The following is a 23,457-nucleotide window of genomic DNA, read 5'->3' on the forward strand; positions in this document are numbered from 1 at the left end:
ATTACCGACAGGCCTTATTCTCATAAATCCCAAGCATTGCCGTGTTTTAAGTAGAGGAGGTGCAATTCTGGGCTTGTTACGGCTGGGTAACCTTTCCTCTGCATACACAGGTAAGTGTTATTGATGCCAATTACTCTTTTTAACAGAGTCTTCACAGTGAAATAATGGCCTCTGAATGGCCCCTTGGGATAGCTCTTGCAAACAGCCAGTTTATTTGCTTCAGGGGAAGCCAGTGGGGTTTCCCTAAGCTGACATTTGAAAATAGAAGAACACGGGTCCTTAAATTTTTCATGAAAGGAAGTCATGTGTGATTCATGGATGTACATTTAATAAGTCACTGTCTAAAAGAGAAGGGCTGGTACATGTTTTCCAGTCCCTACAAATGGTCATGATCAGAAAGCTTTCATTTTGTCATAGATAGTAATGTCTTAACTAGAAGACTCTTCTGGCCATGAATGATGAAAATATAAATGCTACATTGAACAGGTAGAACAGGTTATAGTGACTTTATGATACCTGGTTACATCCATTAGACACATATAGGCTACTCAAAGGATCTGGGGAGATGCTTGCTCCCATGTTAATCTTTAAGGAGTTAATGATGTTGTCTCTAAGTTCCCATGACAACATCATTGTGTTAGTGGTAGATGCATCAGGCTGTCCTCCCTGAGAACCCTGTGTACTCTCTGAAGCTGAGTGCCTCTGTCATCTTTGTACCCTGTCACCAGGTGTAGGTGCTGAGTAAAATGTCTGTTGGATGGCTGAATTTCCTCTCACCCCCTCAACTCTCTGATTCATTCAATTTTGTGTCACAACATACTAAAGGTAAAAAAGAAATGCTTGTCATCCTCACCTCTTTGGTATCCAGAGTAAGAGCTGGATTATGCTATTTTATTAATTTAGATGTAAAACTTACAGGGAAAGCATTAATCTTTTCTCTGCTAATTTAAAACATACTCCCTTCTTTTGGGGGCTGTAGGGGAGTAAGCAGTAATGAAGCAGGTAAGTGTAATTTTTGTTCCCAGGTATTGGGGCACAAATTGGCATCCCTAAAGCCATACTTTCCATAAAGAAATATCTTTCATTTGCAAAAAGATTGTAGGTAAGGAGAACAAAGAGGTGGGTTTATTGTAAAGGGTTGGTTTAAAGAGATGAGTTTGCTATAAAGAGTTTGATGTAAAGTTTTTGCTTGCCCCCAGACATTTCTATTCTTAGACACTTTAATCAATACCGACTATTTGGGTTACCTTGACTCCTCTTTAAAATGTAAAAGTCCCTGTCACATTGAGGATGCACATCATTTAAAAGTATATACATACATAGCAGGTAGAACTGCTTACTTAGGAAAGACTCCGCACGTGTTGTCTCTGTTACGAACGCTTTCTTCTATTCCTCAGCTTAAAGACCAAAATGTAAAGGGTGGCAGTCACCAAGGCTCTGTCCCTTTGGAAGTTGAGTGGAAACAATTTTTGAATTGGGCTGTGTGTGACAACCTACATAAAATAAACTGATTCCCAATGGAGGTACCAGAACTTGCCAGAAACACTCTTTCAGTCTGGAGCTAGAGAAAATTCCAGGAAGGCAGAAGGGATAGTAAAATCTATAAAGTTGGTACAAATATGTTAAAGCGAAAGGAAGAAAGTGATGAACATCAAAAAAGACATTGCTCTCCTAATCTATGAGGATCTATACTAAAAAGTAAATAAATAACCAGTACCAGAGGTTAAAAGACTAAGGATTCTAGCACACTTACCAGGTATTTTAAGCCAAATTTTATTAAACTGGAATTTCCACAAAACTGTCTATAAGCAGTAGCCCAAGAATGCTCTTTCATGTTATAGATTATTATCTCATTTGTATTGCAGTATAAATCAGAGGCACCTATGCTAGTCAATTGGAGTTTTTATAAAAAACATTACTTGTCTTTTTATTACTGCCTGTTTACTCATGCTGATTAGAACGGAGCACAACCCTGAAAACAAGATGGGTCTCTGAGGTATTTTCCTAGAACAGTTAAATACTTGGCGGCAGACAGAGAGAGAGAAGACTCTAGAATTACAGTTTGTGTATTTTTTAATAAAAAAATATTAACCATTTTGCTCAGTGCACAAGGTTGTTTTGTGATTTTTGGCTTATCCGTAAAAGGTATAGATGTATTAAATCACATTTTACTAATTTTGCTAAGTTATTCTTAATAAAAATAATCCAAATATATAAAAAATGATTTGCTTTTAAAAAGGGTAAGTAGACAGTGATTTGGTAGACAAGAACCTTAAGAGAAGGTTGGCAACAGTAGTGAAAAGGGTAAAAAGTAATGTGGACTTGAATTAAAAAATGGACTTGGAGGTTATTCTGGGTTTCTCAAACTTGTAAGAAATAGAATGCTCATAAAAAACAAATTTTCATCCCAAATCTACTTGATAAAGGGAGAGTTGTGAAAACAATTCCTCTTAAATTCTTAAATCATATATTATGTGTTTTAATTGCTGCCTTGGGCTAACAAATATGTCTAAATGACACATTGGGTAAGCTTTTATTCACTAATTTTATGATCTTGGAATTCTCTTTTATTACTTAATGTCAGTCTGCATGCTGGAGTGGTGAGTAATAGAGAATGCTCCGTGATCAACCACCGACTGCTCACACAAAGCCTAGTTCCCCTATCTCTAGGCAAGAAAGATGCTCCCTAACATGAAGTTGGTGAATTTTTAGAAAGAAAAATTTACAAGATGAAAGTAATATTTTTCAAAGTAATTTGAACATTCAAATCTTTGGTATCTGAGGGTGGTTGCTATTTATTACAGGATATTTCATGCAGCAAACATCTTCAAAATTGGTCAGAATAACTTTGATCTAGCAAGTTTTGTTTTTTTACAAGAGTTTTATACAGAAAAAGTTCTGGTAAAAATTAAGAAATTATGCTTGAAGTAACTTGACAAAAATAACTTACTTGGTGTTTATTTTTTCCTTTAAAATGACAAATTCAGAATTGTGGAGCTTAGTCTTATGCTAGGCCATCCTCTGATTCTTTCTTTACTTTCCCTTTTTGGGAAATCTTATTTATTGCTATCGACTGTCAGTTAGGTTAGACTAGATTATACTGCATTAATAAACAACTTCTAAATCCCAGTGGCTTTTACAGTAATTAGTTCTTTCTCACTCACACAACACATCAGCTGTGGTTTTCCTTCCATGTTAATTTAACTCCAGGGCCAGGCTAATGAAGCAGTCACTAGCTGAATATTACCAATTCTATGGAAGACACAAAAGGGTCATGAATCAATAGGCTTTTAGAGCTTTTTAATGGAAGTAAATTTACAACATCTCTCTCATTTCCACTGACAAATCACATGGCCAAACCTGATTGTAATGGGCAAGGAAAATCATCTCCTCCAGGGTGGGGTAGCAGCATTAGTGAACAACAAAATACAATATTCTATCATGGCTTCAACTATCCCTTGTGCTTAGATGTCTGAGCATTCCACATTTCTAGCCTTGATCTTTTCCTCAGTTCTGACCTAATTTTTCGTGCATTATTGGTCACTCACTTGGATGGTTTGTCAGCTGTTCTATTTGACAGGTTAAAAAAAGAAAATAGAACTCATCTTGACATCATCCCAACTTTCTCTTCATCCCGTCTTTCCTAGTTTTATTTTTGGTCCTGTGGTTCAGAGTTGAAACCTTCTAGTTGTCTTTGACTGTTCTCGCTATCTCAGTTCACACACTGATTCGGTTGTTGGAATATACTCCCCTCACAGTCCCAGAAAGCACTTTTCACTCTTTCACACATGGCGACTACCTATTTCCTGACATCCCAGGTCTGTGTCTTGCCCAGACAATTGCCCTAGCCTCAGTTCTTGCCCCTTGACAGTCATCTTCTCCATCCTACTGTCTAGTTATGCCACGCAGTTAATAGGCCACAGCACTTACCCATTTAGAAACCTTCCATTTATCTTTATGCTGAACTTCATGGCCCTCTGTGATTTGATCACAACCTACCCTTCCAAACTTTTCTTTCATTGCTCACCTGGAACATTTTCCACTAGAGACACACTTTTTTGTCTTTGTTTGTTAATATTGTTCTTTTAAATTTCTTAAAAATACATCTCTTGCCTGGCTGGGCGTGGCTCAGTGGTTGAGCATCGACCTAAGATCCAGGCTGTCGGGGTTCGATTCCTGTCAGGGCACATACCCGGGTTGTGGGCTCGATCCCCAGTCCGGGGCGTGCAGGAGGCAGCCGATCAATGACTCTCATCATTGATGTTTCTATCTCTCTCTCTCCCTCTCCTTTCCTCTTTCTGAAATCAATAAAGATATATTTAAAAATATATATATATGTGTGTGTATATATATATATTTCCATCTGCTATGAATTCTCTTAAGAATCCATACTTTTCTAACTACCCTATCCTATTTTTCTTAAAATATAATTTTTATGTCTTTACCTCCCTTTATTGCTAGATGACATTCGTTAAGAGTACATCCTTGAATAATCCTATTATTTTTTCTTTACAGAGTACTTTTTATATAGAAGATAATTAGTTTTAAAACTTGAAGCAATGAGTTTTGTTCTTGAATTAAAGAATAGCAAAGCTTTTGACATTTTTATTTGTGAGTAGATGGTTCCATGAAAGAAAATGGTTCTCATTAATCTAAGGAACTCTGAGATTTTGCTCATCAAATTTTAGAGGTGCATGTTTTCATAAACGTCATCAAATCTAACCCCTAAAGTTTGTTTGAGATTCTCTAGTTGCACAGGTAAAGAATACTTGACATTTCCAATGCCCCTTAGTGACTAGTAATCAGGAATTAATTAGCCTGTTAAGTAGATGGATTTACCCTAGTCATCTAATTGGTAAGATCTGAGAACATTTCCCCTGGATTCTATTACATAATTCTCTATCAAGTCTCAGTGACTCTCCAGTATGTTTATTAGGTAAAAGTTCGATATTACGATTTAAATTTGCACTCTTCGGGTATGATTCAGTCTGTTTTGTATCTATTTTCCCTCCCTTTTTAAATATAAAATTATAAACCAGGGATGTTGTACTCACCTCTCAAAGGTGCCAAGAGTAAAATACTTTTGAATCTATTGTTGAGAAAGTCTATAAATGCGAAGGAGCATTTATTTGCTGTGGCTTAATAATTGACTCTACATGTTTATTGGAAATCACGTTATTTGTTCAGGGACTTAGAGCTATAAAGAGACTTTTCTAATGATAAAGAAGGTATCTGATGTAAAACGACGGCCAGCAACTGCAAACAAACATGTCAGGAAACAAAGCCTCTTTGGGAAAGTCTGTCAATAATAAGGCCCCAGAGTCTGGGATCTTTCCTCTCCCGACTGTCATCCTATTTATATCAGGCCCAGCACCAGGCAAAACTAGGCACACACATTTTTTTCCCTTTCCATTTAGCTGGGAGGTAAGTCATTAGAATGGTGATCTGGAGATAAAGGTGGTAGAGGAATAGTCTGTAAGGAAAAGCCATTCCCAGTGTCATTTAGAAAACAAACAGTTTTCATCGGGGGACAAGTAAGGATTAGCTTTGTTTCTGTTTCCAAAATGAAGATGGGAAACGTTTGTTTGACATGCGCTTCAAACAAATGTCCCAAATGTAGAAAATTACAGCAAAGTCCAAGCTGGGTGTGACATCAGAAGGACACGTATCTTTGATATTGTATCAGATAGACAGATGATGATAGATGATAGATAGATGATAGATAGATAGATGATAGATAGATAGATAGATAGATAGATAGATAGATAGATAGATAGATAGATAGATAGATGATAGATAGATGATAGATAGATGCTATAGTGTGGTATATATTATATATAACTATTTTAGACACATATTTATATGCCAGATTCTGTCTTTAACACCTGTCCTTAAAATATCCCCCTATATCAGGTCTTTATAATCAGTGTTGTACATTTTCTTAAAGGAGGAAAAAAAAGGCTTTTGTGACTTATGAATCCATACCTCTGTTGTACTTTAAGAGGCAATGTAAAGTCATTTGAAAAGGGACTCGTTTCTATCAGCACTTATAGATCTGGTGCGGCGGTATACAAATGCCTCCTTGGCGTTGTGGAAATTGTGCTAGCTCCCGGAGTCTTTCTTTTTTGACCCGTGGTCCCAAACAAAGCTTCCCTGGGACAATCACTACTATGATAAAGGGCCTTATTGCAAGCATCTTGGCACAGGAGTTGAAGCACCAATGTGAGACCATTTATTTTCAAAGAAAGTGCTTTTTCTTTTCTTAGCACTGCCTCATGACATGCTTCAGATTGGTCAAAGAAAGAGTCTTTATCAAGTGTTCCCTTCTCACGATGTATGATAAGTGCTAGCAGAGTGTGATGGTAGCAGATATCTAGAGAGCCTGAAAAAGAGAAGGCACATTGAGGAGGAAAGAAAACACCCAACGCCCAGCTGAATATTGTGGTTCCAGGCTCTTTGTATATGAATCAGTGATGACAAATTGTATATTAGGGGTAACAAGGAATAACAAAAAGTCCTCTCACATTCTTTTTGGGCATGAGGAAATCAAGACGAGTGTTGTTTTGCTGGTTCCATTAAGCTGATAAAAATTTTGACCTAGATATATTACATATTAACCCCTCCTTGAATCACAGGAGACTTTCACAATGAATTCTTCATCTGTACAACAACATGTATTCAGCATAATGAATGAGTGAGATAGTAAAGTAAAGACCTAACCTGCTTAAAGAACCTGTCATGGAGCTCTATTCAAGTGCTGGTGCATGGCTTGCAAGATGAGAGGGGAATTAAAACTAAATTGACCAGCTAGTGATAACTTTATGTTATAGACCAAAGCTACTGGTCCTTTAACTTATATGTGTACGTGTGTGCATGCATGCACATGTATGTGTACACACTGTGTGTGTGACTGTCTTTCTTTACCATAAACATCAAATCTATAAAATAAATGATAAGCTAAACACCTAATCAGTATCTGTGAAATACTAGACATCTGGAAGAATTTTAAAACTTAAATTAAATTCCCAGTGGTTTTGTCTACAGATGTCATACTTATGGAAACATCTGTGTCTATGTGTGTGTTTGTATGTGTTTTTTTTAAATTTCTGAAGGGGTGCTTTTTCCTGTTTCTATGCTGTTCTTAGGAATTGAATACATTACCTTATATAATGATAAACTTTTTCAGCTGCAAAATAATTCTTTTTTGTTTTGTTTTCTTTTTTATTTATTGTCGGCAGTATTACAGATGTCCCCCATTCCTCCCCCAACCCTCTTCCACCCAGCCCCTGCCCCACCCCAGGCCTTACCCACACTGTTGTTTCTGACCATGGGTTATGCACATATGCATACATGTTCTTTGGTTAATTCTTAAAGGTAGAATCTTAACTATAACAAAAAAGTTGGGCAGTAATCAAATATGACAGAATGTGAAATGAGCACCTATAAAATCATGGGGACAGTTAGAAAACTTTGTCTCCAAAGTGGAAAAGTGAAGGATTTGATATCTAATAGTAATAGGCACAGAATGTGAAACAAAACATATTCACAGCACATTTCTTGTAGGTAGGAGACATTAGCCTGTACTGAAGTCTTAGTAAAACCCAAACTGATTTAGATATTTAAATTAAGAATTGCAATTGCATTTATACTCAATGAATTCCAAACTCTAAACCTGGCATCAGAACTTTTTTGTGATCAAGCCCTTGCCCCCCATTTCTTGCCTCCACATCTCTCCTTAACTAGAGCCCAACAAAATCACTTGAGGACCGAAAGCAAGGCATATACATTCTTTTGCTTGGCAAAGTCCTCCCTTAGACCTCACCCCATCCATGCATCATGTACTTACACACAAAAGATGCAAATGTGTGCTGGTGTGTATGTGCATGGATGCACACAAATATGTATAAATATATTCACATTCTCTGTCTGGCTGATTTCTACTCCCAGGCTTCTTTCTGTATAAGCTCTGTGTTCCAGCATCTTAGAAATGGTTTACCTCCCTATTTTTCAATCCTGTGAAACTTTCATTTCCTTGATGGAGCCTACACCTCTGTCCTATACATCTTTATCCCAGCAACTAGCGCTTTACATTACAACAATCAATGAATAATGATATATTACTTTTATTTTCTGCAAGACCATCCTAAGAATTCTTTTAACAGAAAAAACTAACACACTCTATATACTAACAGACTGAATTCATGTAGTCAATAAATTCAACTAATCGAACTTTATTATATTTACCAGTTTATAATACACATCAAAGGCACTAACCAGTACTACTACTCAGACTTTGAATATGCAACCCTTGAGTTGAGCATTTTTCAGAGACAGAATAAAATTATCTTGCTATTTTAATTATCATAATTGCATTCAGATTCATCATTAAATTACTGTGCTACTTCAGTTTCTAATGAGAGTTAAGAACATTTTTAAAAGCTCTATTGAGTCAGACTGACTATATACTAACTTCAACTTGTGACATTGGTATCGGGTTAAATTTGAGAGCATGTTTAACTCCATGGGGTACAGTCTGTGCCACTTGGACTGTGCACAGGCCAGTGCTCTAGTTTGCTTTTGTTATGGCTCAGTTTGGGGGCAGCCTTGACAACACTTTACATTTATGTGGCTGCTCAAATCAATCACCCTCAGACTAACAGTCGGTGCCTGGCTAAACTCCAAGGTGGAGATCAAGATGCAGAATGTGTAGCACTTAATGATACCCATTTGGACCTTATTTTATTTTTTGTCCAGTGTTCTGTTTTCCCACGAGTTCTCTAGTACAATTAAGTAACACCAGGGGAAAAAGAATGCATTTCTTTCATACTTCCCAGGAAGTAGAAGAACTTGTGGAAAAGAAAATCCTTTCCACCCTTCTCTGAAATGGCCAGAGATTTAAGTCTGAATCATGAACTTTAGGTTATTTATCTGTGCTTTGATCCATCCATTCATTCGTACTCACTCATTTATCTGTAAGTATGTTTGCAAGATCTAAGATGCTGTAGAGATGAAAACTAAGAGGCAGAACACAAGTTCTGTCCTTAAGGTTGGGAAAACAAGAAATAAACCCAAAATGTAATCCAGGATAGGAAATGATTTGTCAGGAGAAAATAGCAGATATGGTGCCAGGTAAATCTAGAGCAATTGGAATGACCCTTTTGAATGAAAGGAAGAGAGAGACACAGGCATTATTAACCAGCATGTGTTAAGCTTAACATCAAGGGCATGTGATCCCTAAATTAACTCCTTAGAGGAAATGTTTCTTTAAACAACATTTAGCAAGTACTCAGGATTTGTTTGTTTTTAGATGTGGCTCCTGTCCTCTAGGGACTCACTTTAATGGAGGAGACATAGAACAAAAAGCTATAACAAGGTGGTTTAGAAATTCTATGCTAGCGGTTTGTGAAGATTATGGGAGTACCTAACTCTTGGAAGTAGATATTCTTACTTTGCAGATAAAGAAACTAGGTTCTGCCTGGCTGGTGTGGCTCAGTGGTTGAGTGTCGCCCATGAACCAAGAGGTCCCCTGTTCTATTTCCAGTCAGGGCACATGCCTGGGTTTTTGGCTCGATCCCCAGTAGGGGGCGTGCAGGGGGCAGTCAACTGATACTTCTCTCTCAGTGATGTTTCTCTCCCTCTCCCTTCCTCTCTCTAAAATCAATGAAAACATATTTTTAAAAAAGAAATCAGGCTCTGAGTTAAATAACTTGACTGAAGTCAACAAATTTGTTAGAGGCAGAGCTAGGATTTGAACTGAGTTCTGATTCCTCCTGAGGCTTTTGCCTTTCTCTCTCCTGTTAGACAGCAAAATGCTTAATTCTCCCATTGTCCTTGTTAGCAGTGGGACTGTCTGCCAGAGCACCTACTGGTGGCCTCTCTATGTCCTGGGCTTCTCACAGCATGGCATCTGGGTTCCAAAAAGACAGCCAGGCTGATGATGTATTTCCTTTTGATCTAAAGTCATGATATCCATACATCACAATGTAAGATGGTCAGGTGAGATGGGAACTGTTGCTACGATCATCTTTGTAAAACAAAATCTGCCGCGGTGGTCTTCTGTTCTATTGTAATAGAAAAGGCAGGATGACACAGTTTGGAGAGCAAGGGAGAAATTGGGTCAGTAACAGGGAAGGACACTTTGATTGTGGGGGCAAAGGCAGGCAGGAGCTGAATCCAGGTTCTTATAAGGTTCAAAGCCCCAGAGCCATACATTGAAACAAAAGAATTTTAGGGACACTATATATAAAAGATGAATGGGTGGCCTCTACTTTTCAGAAGAAGGTTGTGAATCCAAACTCACACAAACAAGACAGGAAATCTGAAAGAGGCCTCCATGACCAAAAGAGTGAGGCATCCTTGACATGGACCAGAAACTTCCAAATGTTCCAGAAGTCCAAAACCCACTGCAAGTCAAGGGCAACCCATAGCATACAGTGCGGCAGACAGGTGGACGTTCCTAGCTAGAGAGGAAGAACCAGGGGGTGATTGACTGTGAAGCTGAATCCCGACAGGTGTCCCAGAAGCAAAAATCTCACCGCAGTGGCTGCATCGACTGGTCGGTTTGACGTCACAAATCCAGAAATAGATGAAACAGCCCTTCTGGGATCTTAAAGAATAAGGAAAGTCTTTAAAGCTCCATCGCCTCACTTCTCTCATTTTTGCGCTCAATAAGCCATTCTCGGCATTAGAGCCCCCGGAAGGCCCTTCCGAGCGTGCACCTGATACGGGAGCCCTGAGACATCTGTTGTGCCATTTCAGCTCTCTCTCCGCTCTACCCAGCTCTCTCTGTCTGTGGACCAAATGTGCCTATTTTTTGCTCCACTGATTTAATAGCCCCAGGAAAAGTTGATAATGTAATCATAGAGTTCTGTCTGAGTGAAATGTCTCGGGTTTTATCTCCAGCCTTTCTGTGGGGCTCCTTGCACCTTCTAGTCTCTGGGTTTTGCTCCATTCCAGCTGCTTTTGATAAAGAACCTATTGGAATTAATCTCTCAAGTGTGTGTGTGTGTGTGTGTGTGTGTGTGTGTGCTTGTCCCTCCATCAGCTGCAAGAAAAATATGCCTTATTATTTAGCAGTGTTTTAACAGGTTTCAGTCCATTAAAAGCAAAAGAGAGCATTAAATGGCATTCTTCAGCTTTTAACTGGTGAGCTCTCATCAGTTTATTAATAGACTTTTTAACTGCAAATGTGCTTGTTACATGCTAGGGCTTTAGGCCGATTCTAGCAGCAACAGCGGTGTCCTCTGGGACTAGAAATCCAATTCTGAGCTCTCCCTTCAGGTAACGCTTTGGGCTTGCTTGGAGAGATTAAACAAATAAATGCTGAAACTTCCCTTCCAGAGACCTGGATTTATTCATTGTCTAAAACCCTTGGCCTAAGAAACAGCCAAGACTTAACTTAGCCAACTGCCCAGTGGACCCAATTCTGTTCCAACGGCAAGCTCCTTAAATGTCATTTCTGTCCTGTTTCTATAGCGTCATGACATTGGGTGGACAGGAGGCTGAGAACCAGGTTAATCGGAGCGATGCATTTCAGTTCTTCTGCATGGATTCCAATGCACTAGAACAAGGTGACAAGCTTTGCCTTAGTCGTTTCATGAAAGGTTCTATTCTAAGTATGGAGATGCGTGAGGCAACAGAAAAGCTCATTGAAATCAGCTCTTTGTAGAACTGGCATGCTTTCTCCTGTCTCATACTAAGAACTGTGTTGTTGTTTTTGCCTTGACTGCCTGGAAGGTTAGAACAAATTTATAAGCAATTGAAATTCTGAAGTTAATGGAAAGGAAAGGAAGAGGCAGACCAAGCACAAGCAGGGACAGAGATCCTCAAGGCCAGGCAACCCTTCCCTTGCGGCGCCTGTCCTGTGTGTCTCTCCTATGTGCCCTATTTCACAAATAGGCCTCCTCCTAGGTCTCTGCCTGGACCATAATTAGCATGAAGAAGCTCTTACTAAGAAAACCCAAAAGAGCTTATATCATTTTAAAAAAAAGAAAAAAAGGAAGAGAAAAATTTTATCTCTGTGCCATAGAGTTAAAAACAAAAATCCAAAAGAGGCTATTCAACCTGGGAATATTGTGATGATGTTAATAAATTCAGTGTGAAAGTACATCTTCCAGCCCACTTCTAATTTAGCATGGTGGGTGCTCTTAAAGAGGACTGATTTTGTTTTAGTAAATAAAGAAAAATTACATTTTCATTGCACATTTGATTGTAATATTAACAATAGTATACACATCTATAATACAGACTGTGAGCTAATCAATATATTTTGCATATATTGATTTATTTAGTTCATGCAACAGGTTGACAAAGGTCCTGATATTATTATTTGTGGATGAAGATACGAAGGGACAGAGAGGTTAAGTGTGTGCCCAGAGTCACACAACTGGTAATGATGGAACCAGGATTGGAACCCAGCAGATTTAGCTCCACAGGCCTGATCCTGAGCCATAGGCTTGTTGCCTCTATGCTGCAAGGTTGGGATCCAGCTATATGTGTTATATTTTCAGTAAGCATATTATTGGATTCTTTATCCTCAATCAGGTTTTCTTCTTTCTAATACTAAATGTTGTTGTGTAGGTACGTATTGTATTGCGTGTGTGTGTGTGATTATAGTTGGAAGTGATACAGTAAAGGTACAGTATTGAAAATGAGGGAGATGATCGTGTTGCTTGATGTACTATCAAGATGTTAGGTGAAATGTAGAATTTGCAGTGTTTGCCAACTATCCATGTTCAAGCCCTTCTTGCATCTATTGGGGCCTTATAATTAATTGTAGCAAATGTGATTACGAGCAGATGTGATAGATTGTGAACCACTGCATTTGTAGAGGGGAAAACAAACCTATCATGTAAGACCAGAGTTGTGAGAAGGGCCACAACTTTTTGTTAAATGCAAAAGAATTTTAAAAATTCTGGAAGCATTGTCCTGGGGAAGTGTTGAAGGTACGATGCTAGCTGTCCTCAAATACCTGGTGTGTCATCATGTAGAAGGATGAATGAAGCCTTATTCTGTGTGGCACGGAAGTATACAACCTGGGCTACTTGGTGAAAAATACAGAGGAGCTAACTAGGTTCAATGTAAAATAGAACTTATTTTTGATACCACATATGGTCTCTCTATTAGGTATAAGTAATATACATAATGTATAAGTAATGTATTTCTTATACAATTTTGTTTGTCACTCCAGTGACCACACAAGTTCCTTAAGAGCAGAAATATATCTGTCTTGTTCATGGCTATTTTCCTAGTGCCTTGCATACTCTTGGCTTATGTTTTTAAAAAAAGCATGATATAAATAGTCATCAAATGAATGAGTGAATGAATGAGGGAACAAAAGAACTTTCCATCAGATAGAGCACTCCAGATATTTTGCTGACTGTGGAGGAATTCTGGTACAGGCCATGTGACTAGTGGTTAAGAATTTTGGGAGCAAATTCCGGCTCTGGATTGTGATTATACTAGATGTAATGTAATAACTATTCCAGTGCCCAGGTCCTCTGATTTTTATCTCTTTCCATTTGAGCTTTCCCAATAGTTGAAGGCTTCTGCTTTTTATTCCCCAGCATATAGGAAATTCAGTCAAGATGTTTGTTGTTGCAAAACCACGGAGAAATATTGCAAGCATTTTTTTAGCCCTACCTGTTTGTGAGGATATTTATCATCTTTTGATAACGTGTCATCATGTTCAGAGAAATGGACAGCATGTACTTTGTAATCAGGACGGGAGGCTGTGGCATGACTGATGGGAGCCTTCATCAGGTATCATCATAAAATAGGTGTCTCTGAAATGTGTGTTTGAAAGGCTTGTACTTGCATTGATGACCTGGCTCCATTTCTTCATATGTAGCTATAAATTAATGCATCCAGCGACTCCTCATCTCCAGTTGGGTGCTCATATGTATGCATGGTCCAATTTTGATCAGTCAGATTAGCCTCATTAATCACTGAGCATCCCCTCCACTCAGCTGGACAAATTCTTTTAATCTCCCCGCTAAGTCAGTTTCCAGGGAGGGACAGCCTCTAAATTAGCTGCTATGAAAATCAGTAGCCTCTCAATGCCTAAAACAGGATTCTATGTCAGGTAGGTGTTTTAAGACTTATGAAAATTTACTGCCATCAGGGGGCTTTCATTTTTATTTTATGGATAAAACCCAAATCTGAATACTGCGATGTATGCCTAAAAGGTAAAGGCAAAAAGGGCAATGCAGATGTGGGGTGTGTGTGAGGGGGGTAAAGGTGGGGGATTATTTTGGGGAGTAGATGAGATTTGGAATCAGAGTAGTTTTCTAATCTCTGTTGTACCATTTAATTTTTTTCATTTGCCAAGTGATAAATTGTAGTGAGGATGATCAGTAGTGCAGTTAAGGCACCTATCTTACCGATCATGAAATGGTAGAAAGATCACTGTTACTCTTTACTGCTGTGATCATTCTCATTATCATGGTGATTAAATTTATGAGTAGTTTTGAGATAAGAGTGGAATGTCCCGCTTTGTGTGGCCTCCACAAATTGGGGGAGGGAAGGGGGAAGGGGGGATTGCACCGATGTCGTCTATGAAAAGCAAACCCCATGGAGGAAGCTGATATTTAGCAAGGTCAGACATGGGGGTAGAGTTGAAAGAGCACCAAGGCATTCTGGGACCTTTGATACACTGCAAAGGTGAGGGTCAGTGATGCCAAATGAACATTTGTCACCACCAGCTGACAGCTTAGGACAGTTTCAGTTCTTCAGATCTGCTCCAGTATTTAGTAGAACTTGCCCTTCTTAATAATTTAAGCATAAGCCCTGGGAGGTATATGGTTCCCGAGAAGGTGGAGAAGGCTCATTCCAACCTATCCCCCTCCAAATTTCAAGTATAAATCCTGCGCTGAATACCTAAGGCAACGATCAGAAGACCCTAAAGGGTGGAGAGATTAAGGACCCCAGGATCACCCAGTGGGAAGTTCCCTGTGTTTTGCTTGTTTCTGTCTTTTATTTTGTTTGTTTGCTTTGTTTTGTTTTGCCTCCTGTATATCCCAACCTGGGTGCCACAGCAGCCTGCAGCCTGAAACTGGAAATGGTTACAGGCACAATAGCCCCCCAAAAGTCTGCTGTTTCTAGCCCCCTTCTAGACCTACAAGGTGGTAGCCCTGAAGACAGAACCTTTGACCACACACACTCTTCTCCAGGTGAGCATCACAAAGAAGCTGCTCCTCTCCCCCTTCCCACTGGACACTTAAAAAACTAGGGGGAAGGGTCCTGTTGACCATCGTGTTCAACTCTGCAAGCGGAGGCAGTGCTCCTCTCCAACAGCCCCTGTGGAAATTGTGGGCAGAGCCCTGTGGACCAGGCCCGGCCCGTGAAAGTGGGTCCTTTAATATTCTCCTTCTATCAACTGGCATGATGATTCTAAGCTTTGTCAGGAGAGGGCACTGGAGAGACATTGCAGGAGGAAGAAGGGTCTCTCTTTCTGGCCTCAGGCACTCACTGGCCAGACTCTTGCCCTGTGGACAGCTTCTCCCATAGGTACCCAGCTCCTGATGTGAATCCAGAGGCACCTACAGGCCAGCAGCTTCTCCCAATACACCCTGTGGCAGTTTGGTAGCTTTGTGCCTCCAATGAGACATCTGCCCATGGACAGCTTTCCAGCAAGGTCCACCAGCAACCTCTCAACATTCAGTGAGCCATGGCCACACCCTCTAGGTCGGAGCTCAGCCCTGGGAGGGGTGGGCTCTTCCTTAGGCCCAGGACCTCAGCCCTACTGGTGGTGGCTGCTCCTATATCTAGTACTTTTATATGATTTAAAGATCTCTTTACTTCTTAGTAGCCAATCATCATTAAGCAGCCCTCTATTACAGTTAATAAACTTTCCATGTTCAGATTATTGTGTAGCTTCTCTCTCCTGATTGGACCCATACTAAGAAAGAATGACACCAAAGCAGGATCCATAAAAGAAAAATATATATAAATTGGACTTCATTGAAATTAAACTTTTGCCTGCCACAGCCTGGGAGAATATATTTTCAATTCACATATCTGACAACAAAACTTGTATCCAGAATATATAAAGAACACATTAAACTCAAAAGTAAGAAGGCAGCCCCACCAGGCACGGCTCAGTGGTTGAGCATCGACCTAGGATCCAGGAGATCGCGGTTATGGGCTCGATCCCCAGTCGGGGCCTGCAGGAGGCAGCCGATCAGTGATGACTCTCTCATCATTGATGTTCCACTCCCTTCCTCTCTTGGAAATCAATAAAGATTTTTTTAAAAAGAGTAAGAAGGCAGACATTCCAGTTAGAAGATGGGCCAAAGCTTGGACCAGATATTTCACCAAAGAATGCTCCTATGGAAAATAAGCACATGAGAAGATAGTCAACATCATGGGCTATTAGAGAAATGCAAATTAAAGCCATGATGAGATTCTACTGCATACCCACTAGAATGCCTAAAGTAACATCAATAAATCCAATGCCAAGTACTGATGAGGATGCATAGCAGCTGGAACACACTGCTGGTGAGAATGCAAACTGGTACAGACACTGAGGAAAACACTTGGCAGCCTCCTGTGAATACACCCTTGCAATGTGACCCAGTAATCTTACTCCTACGGATTTACCCAAGAGAATTGAAAACCTACATTCACTCGAAAACCTGGATACAAATTTTTATAGCAGTTCTCTTAATACTTAGCAAATACTAGAAACAACCCAAATATCCTTCACTGAGCAAATGGATTAACCAATGTGGTACATCAATGCAGTCGACTGCTACTCAGCAATATAAAGGAATAAACTAGCGTTACATGCAACAACTTGGGCAGATCTCAAGGGCATTGTGGCTGAGTGAAAAAAACAAGTCTCAGAAAGTTCATACTTTATTGTTCCATTTATGTTTCATTCTCCAAGTTATACTGTGCAGTAGTTTTCAGAGTTTAAGATTGGAGGGAGGCTACAGTGGGTAGCAGGAGCAAGTTTCTTTGGAGTGATATAACAGTCTGTTTCTTGGTGTGATGGTGATAAGAATCTCTACATGTGATAAAATATCAAAGGAATATGCATTTTAAAAAGATTACATATTTTACAGGAAAAAAAAAAAATCTGGATAAAATCTGTCCAACTTCGGTTTTCTGACTTCGACTATTTTGCTATGGTGTGTGAAATGTTATCATGGAAAGGATCTGGATGAAGACTACATGAGAACGCTTTCTATACTATTCTTACAACTTCTCTGTAGGTCTAAAATTATTTTCAAGTGATAATTAAGCAAACAAACAACTACAACAATAACCACAAAAACGGAAGTAAGCTGAAGGGCACCATCGTAGAAGGATAGGGCTGCTGAGGCCAGGGATTAGTCCAAGCCACACCTTTGAGTTTCTGAGTCAGTTGACCTACTTAGAGGTCCAGGAATTGGCACTTGAAAAAATTTTCACAGATAATTTTACCGATTACAAAGGTTGGGGAAATGCTGATTTAAAGGAATTCTAAGTCAAAAGTTAGTTTTGTCTTGAAGGGAGTATTTCCCCAGGTTCCCTGGGTTTATGGTGTTTGGTAACACTATTTATCTTGGCTTGAACTTTAATTGATTCTGGGCAAGAATGATTTAGAGCAGGGTCAGATTTTTTTTTTTTCTATAAAAGACCAAATGGGAATATTTTAGGCTTTTCAGGCCATATGGTCCCTGTCATACCCACTCAGCTCTGCCATTGTAATGTGAAAGCAGTCATAGATAGTGCATAAATGAACAGTGGTGCCTAGATCCCAATAAAACTTTATTTATAAAAACAGCCATTGAAACAGAGTTGGCCTGTAAACCACAATTCACTGACCACTGATTTAAAGGATTGAGTTGGACCATGTACTTAGTGGGAGTCAACTAAGTGATGATCCCAGCCCATGAATTGTTGCAGTTCTACTCAACAAATCAATAAACAAATGAGTTCAGACTTGTAAAACCAATGGCTCTCTTTACTCTGCTCTTGGCAACCCATGATTAGTGCATTGGGCTTACTTTTGGCTTCCTCCCTTCAAAAACATTAATGAAATTGTTCAAGGGTAGAACGAACTACTGAGGACAGGAAGGGCCTGGAAACCACAACAGGAGGAAGGTACTTGAAGCAGCTAGAACACTGAACCTGGAGAAAATGTTAAGAACAGCGTCCAAATACTTTGTAATTTGGAAAAGAGATTATGATATTTAGTACTTAAAAAAACACACAAGAGGGTTATTTGTTCACTCATTTATCCAATGACTCTGTATTGAACATGTGCTAATTTCATGTGCTGTTCTGAGCCTTAGAGATACACTAGAGAACCAGATGGCGAAAGGAAGTTGCAGAAAGATGGATTTCAGGTCCCTAAGAAAGGCCTGTCTAAAAATTAAAAGCTCTCTGGAAATGGACTGGGCTACCTTGGAAGGTGCTGAGCTCGTCTGTGGAGTTGTGCAAAAGCACTTTAACAAGCAAAATAAGCTGGCCTGGGGCACGTTAGTGGAAAGGATGTGTGCTCAGTGTCCAGGTCAGAATCCTGGATTCCTTACTCCAGCTTTATTCTCTGTCTTTATGAACATTTGAACTTCTGCATAATCTTTTTCCCTTGGCTAAAAATATATTTTAAAACCATTGAGATAATTTTTTAATCAAATGTTCTGTAAGATAGGTCCTTTCTCAATTTGAGATTTTATTATTTTATTATCAGTGAGTGGAGCACTTCAAAATTATAATACATGATCAGAAATGATAGATTTTTAAGAGAATTTATAGGAATCCTAAAGGTTATGTTCTCTGTTGGAAATAATACCTATTTTTTATAATACTTTAATTTTACTTTATTTTTTGGATTTACCTTTTATTTCTAAGTAAGTAGTTTACCTCATTTATTGCATCACATCCCTTTTCTGTCCAAATTTTTACAGTCTGTACATTCTCATATATAATGTTACTTATGTTCCTATAATTCAACAACTTCTGTCTGGATCCCCATTTTTATGATGGTAGAAATCTTGGTCACATGCCTTCCGGGTGACTCAGTCACTCAGTGATTTCGCAGCCAGTGTCGTAGACGTCTTTGTGTTTCCTGTCACCACTCACTTTGCCCAGTGCGGAGTCGTTCCCAATAAATCAATTCACAACTCTGGAAAACCTAGAAGATTAAATAAATAGTTAAGGATTTCCGTACATGATAAGTAAACTTAAAATGTGCTTTTCGAAAATGACATTTAGCGATTTATGTAGCTGATGAAATGACAGTTAATGATACTGCTATTTGGTTAAAATCCTTGAGGACACCATATATATCCAAATACAGATATATCCAAATGTCTCTCTGAGTGTATTTGAATCATACGATAGCTTTAAATTACTTGCTACTTTGAAATGATTCATAACCCCCTGAAATAAGTTGAAATGATTCATAACCCCCTGAAATAAGTTGCCTGTGCTTGTGGGCTGACCTTATAAAGTTGAACAAGCCAAATATAATATCGCCAGTCAGATAGCTTACTGGTGAATCAGGCCACATGTGTTACGCACTTTAGGATCGTCGAAGTGAAAAAGCTGTCCCTCGTCTCCCCTGGATCTTTCCTTGGAAGGCGCTGGTGACCTGACCGTGTATGCCGAGGACAGGGGAGTAGCTAAACAGAGGCCTGCTGCAGGGTGAATTGGTACCGGGTGACAAAAGGCTTAGCCTTACTGTTACCAAGGAACTCATCCTTCCGACGTCCCTTTTTTTCCGCATACAAGTGAGAAGCTTATTCTTTTTCATTTTCATCCGTTCTCTAATTAAATATATATATGAGTCCACCATGATTATGATATGCCTCTACCTCCTTAAATGGCTGTTTTCGGGGCATTATATTAATATAAAGTGCTTTTTAAAAACAGATATTTCTAATTTCTGATGGCTGGAGATTTTCTTTCCATTTCTTAAAGAAGACCAGAAGGAAAAATCAGTGTGTTTAAATAGCAATAATTACCATAGATTCTGCTTGCATTAATACCGAGTACATTATGAAGCATTTGTCATAGCTAATGCATTTCTGTCAAATCAAGTAATATTAGAAAGGGACTTTGGTGATGAATATTAATGTAAGAGAGAGCAGTAAGTAAAGCAAATTACAGAGGCAAGTAAATGTAGAATTAGCTGCAACTGCAGTGTAGCCTTTCATTACAAATTAAGTTCTTATGATGTTAATAAAAATGTAAGTTTCTAGGTAGTCATCAGGAGCTGCTGAGCACTGATAGGAGGTAGGAAATACTTTTTGGTACTCTTAATTCTAAATCAAATGCTTTAAATAGTTTGTCATGCAAAAGAATATTTGCATGTCTTAATTTTTTATTCTTGCCTTTGAATAAATCTTCTTTTCTAGAAATCTACTCTTTAGTGGAGTTAATTTATTTTAAGTCCAAAGTTAGTTCCAGATGCATATGTTTAGAGAATAAATTAAGTAAATAGAGTACTTTGTGTTCATTGAAGCTGGATGCTGTATAAATAAGAGATCATTAACACATCATTACATGTGTTAATTGCACATGCTAAATTATGGATCAGATCTGAGAAGGAAAATTTCCACAAAAGTTACATAAAGCAAAGATAAATTTCTCAAGTGGTATCCTCGATGAAATTATACAGCAAGATATGCATTTCCTGCCTGAATATTGAATTAAATCAACCTAGAGCTCCAGCATCTTCTAAAGTTTTGCATACAGGGAATAATACCAAGACTCCTAGGCTACCAGTTCACGTATTAAAAACGTTAACTTGGTAGTTTATGTTTTGGATCTGAAATAGTTAATATCTGTAGTCACAAAAATGTTTCTACCCACTGTTTATAAGAAATGTATGGTTGTCACTTTATCCTGGCATTCGTTTCTTCCTTTGTCACCTGCAAACCTTCGGCAACATGGCTTTAGTATAACATAAGAAATTGTCACTTAAAAAGCTTGTGGAAAAAGTTGAATCTTGAGAATTTATCAGAGCGTAATATGAGGTAAGGTCTCAACACTCAGGACAGGCTGTCTTGAACATATTTCAGAATGACAGTAGTCCTAACCAGTCCTCACATAAACACAGTTTCTCTCTAAATTAAGCAAAGTAATTTAGCATTTTGTCTTCTAAACCTATGTATGTAAAGAAATGGGAAGAAATAATTATTATATTTTCTTCCAACAGTGTGGGGGTGGGAGACTTAACCAGTAAACACTAATTAATTTCATTTGTCTCTGAGTTTTTCATGCACAAAGAGATTCAGAAAGACCCTATAAATATTCTCAGAAAGAAATCATTTTTTCCAATTGTGTCAAAACTAAAGAATCTTTAGGGAAATGTAACCCTACATACTTCAGGCTGTTTCCAATAAGGCAAAACTGATGATAATAAAATTAGTTTGATGTTTTAACTTGAGGGGTGAGAAGTGTTCTCTATATTACATCCTTTGGGAAATTTTGATTGTTAGAAGACTTGATATAATAGATTAATTAACAGGAAAGTATTTTCACCACAAATGTAAGAGGCTGACATTTTATTACAGAGCAATGAGTTTGCTTATTTGCTCTGGGCTCTTTAGTGAGAGTTTTCAGAGCTGCCTTAGGGGTTATGTATTAGTGGAACCTTTGTACGATCAACAGACAGTGGCTTTGAACTTGGACCATGATAATAACATCCTTGTATGAATGGACCATACCAAGCAGTGATAAGAAAACAATCCAGGGAATGGTGCAGTGAAAGAAGCCCAAACTCAGTACTCAGGAGAATTTGGGATTGACCCTGACTATGACATGAGGTATGTGTGTTATCTTTGGCAAGTTGTTCATTTTTTCCTGGACCCCTGTTTTTTCATTTTACATTGAAAGAGTCAGAACATGAGACCCACCTTCTAACTCTAAAATTCAATAATTTTATGAATCACTAGCTTATACTGTTTTTGAGAATTGGATATAGAATGTGAATTTGGAGTCCCATTACTTGCTTTAGTTTACCATCTGACCCTGATGGCTACATTGTGTTGGTACAATTGCGAATCTTCCCAAAGTGTGTTCCATGTAGATAAAAGTCTCTTGGGCCTAATGGTAGCTGAAGGTTACGGACAGTCATTCAAAAACAGTTGCATCACAAAAAGGTAGTTGTCTCCTGACCCTTTCCTTAGCATTTTGCTGTGTCCTATATTTTTTCTTCTCCATAGTCAGTCCCAGAGGACAGGTCTCCTGTCCACAGGGGCAGTTTTCAAATTGTAGGTCAGGATCCATTAGGATCTGTGATATGACAGCAAAGAATAGTCGCTGCTTAAATGTTAGGAAAACAATTTAATTTTGCTTTCCCCCCAAATTTAAAGATAGAAATCATATTAGATACATATCACACTTAATTTGGTCTTTTAAAATACATTTCCATGTCACCAATTTATTTTGAGTGATGTCTTTTAATGCTAATTGTAGAAACAATGTTTTAAAAATTAAAAAGGCTTATATGGAAATTTACATTGTGTTTTCTCAGTCGTTTTATACTCTGACAGCTTTATAGAAACTTGAGGATAATGGAGACAGAATATACCCACTCCCATCACATTTCAGAACAATACTAGTGGCTGTGCTGAGAATCCGAAAGCTGGGCAGCGGCCTCCTTTCCTCAAACTACCTTGATAATGACTTAGCATCCAGGGCGTTTGTAAGATAAAGGCCTTTCCCAGTGTGTTCTTAATTCTTTAGTTCTATCAGTTTGTTTGTGGAAGAGTCAGTCTGTGCAGCACTGCACAAGGCAAAGCAAGAAAACAGAAAAGAAGTGCCTGATCCGTTTCCTTCCCGTGATTATGCCCTGAACTTGTATTTTCAAGGGGGAAAATGTGCTGTAAGTGCCTAATACGACACGCGGCAAGCAAAGTGCTGGGAGAAAAGCAGTTACGCTACGTTGATATGGCTTCCATTTTACCCATCTCGAAAATCAACACATTCCATTAGGAGCTATATTCATAGGCCTCTTACCCATCAATTTTTTCCTAATGCACCTGCTTTGTGGAGTGCTTTGCAAGAGATGAGAGATTGCTCTGGATATCCAGTAATAAACTCTAGACCACAAAACAATTACTGACTTTCTTTTTCTCCCTTTAAGTCTTCTTTGTGTGGTTGTTTAATATCTTGAGTTCCATTTTAATAATTCTTTCTTGAGCTTTAAGTGGCCGTGCCTGTGCAGAATTACTTGTTACCATAAAATGAGGAAAGGGAAACTTTAAAACTTTTCTCAAGTAATTGAACTTCCATCAGTCTATGTAGTTGTTTTTTAAAAGATAGAAAGTAGCCCTGGCCGGTTTGGCTCCGTAGTTAGAGCGTCGGCCCTCGGACTGAGGGGTCCCGGGTTTGATTCCGGCCAAGGGCAGGCACCCCGGTTTCAGGCTTGATCTTTGGCCCCGGTTGGGGTGTGTGTGGGAGGCAACCAATTGATGTGCCTCTCTCACATCGATGTTTCTCTCCCTCTGTCTCTCTTTC

At 38.8% G+C, this 23,457-nt stretch overlaps 1 protein-coding gene across 2 annotated transcripts in view; it reads left to right on the forward strand.

Annotated features, from left to right (window-relative positions):
- The window catches only part of ZNF385D (zinc finger protein 385D), a 240,838-nt gene that overhangs the window by 176,817 nt on the left and 40,564 nt on the right, over positions 1 to 23,457 (forward strand). The gene's annotated exons all lie outside the window — the stretch shown is intronic.

This window comes from Miniopterus natalensis, chromosome 15 (assembly GCF_054644295.1).
Source record: "Miniopterus natalensis isolate mMinNat1 chromosome 15, mMinNat1.hap1, whole genome shotgun sequence".
Classification (NCBI taxonomy): Eukaryota; Metazoa; Chordata; class Mammalia; order Chiroptera; family Miniopteridae; genus Miniopterus; species Miniopterus natalensis.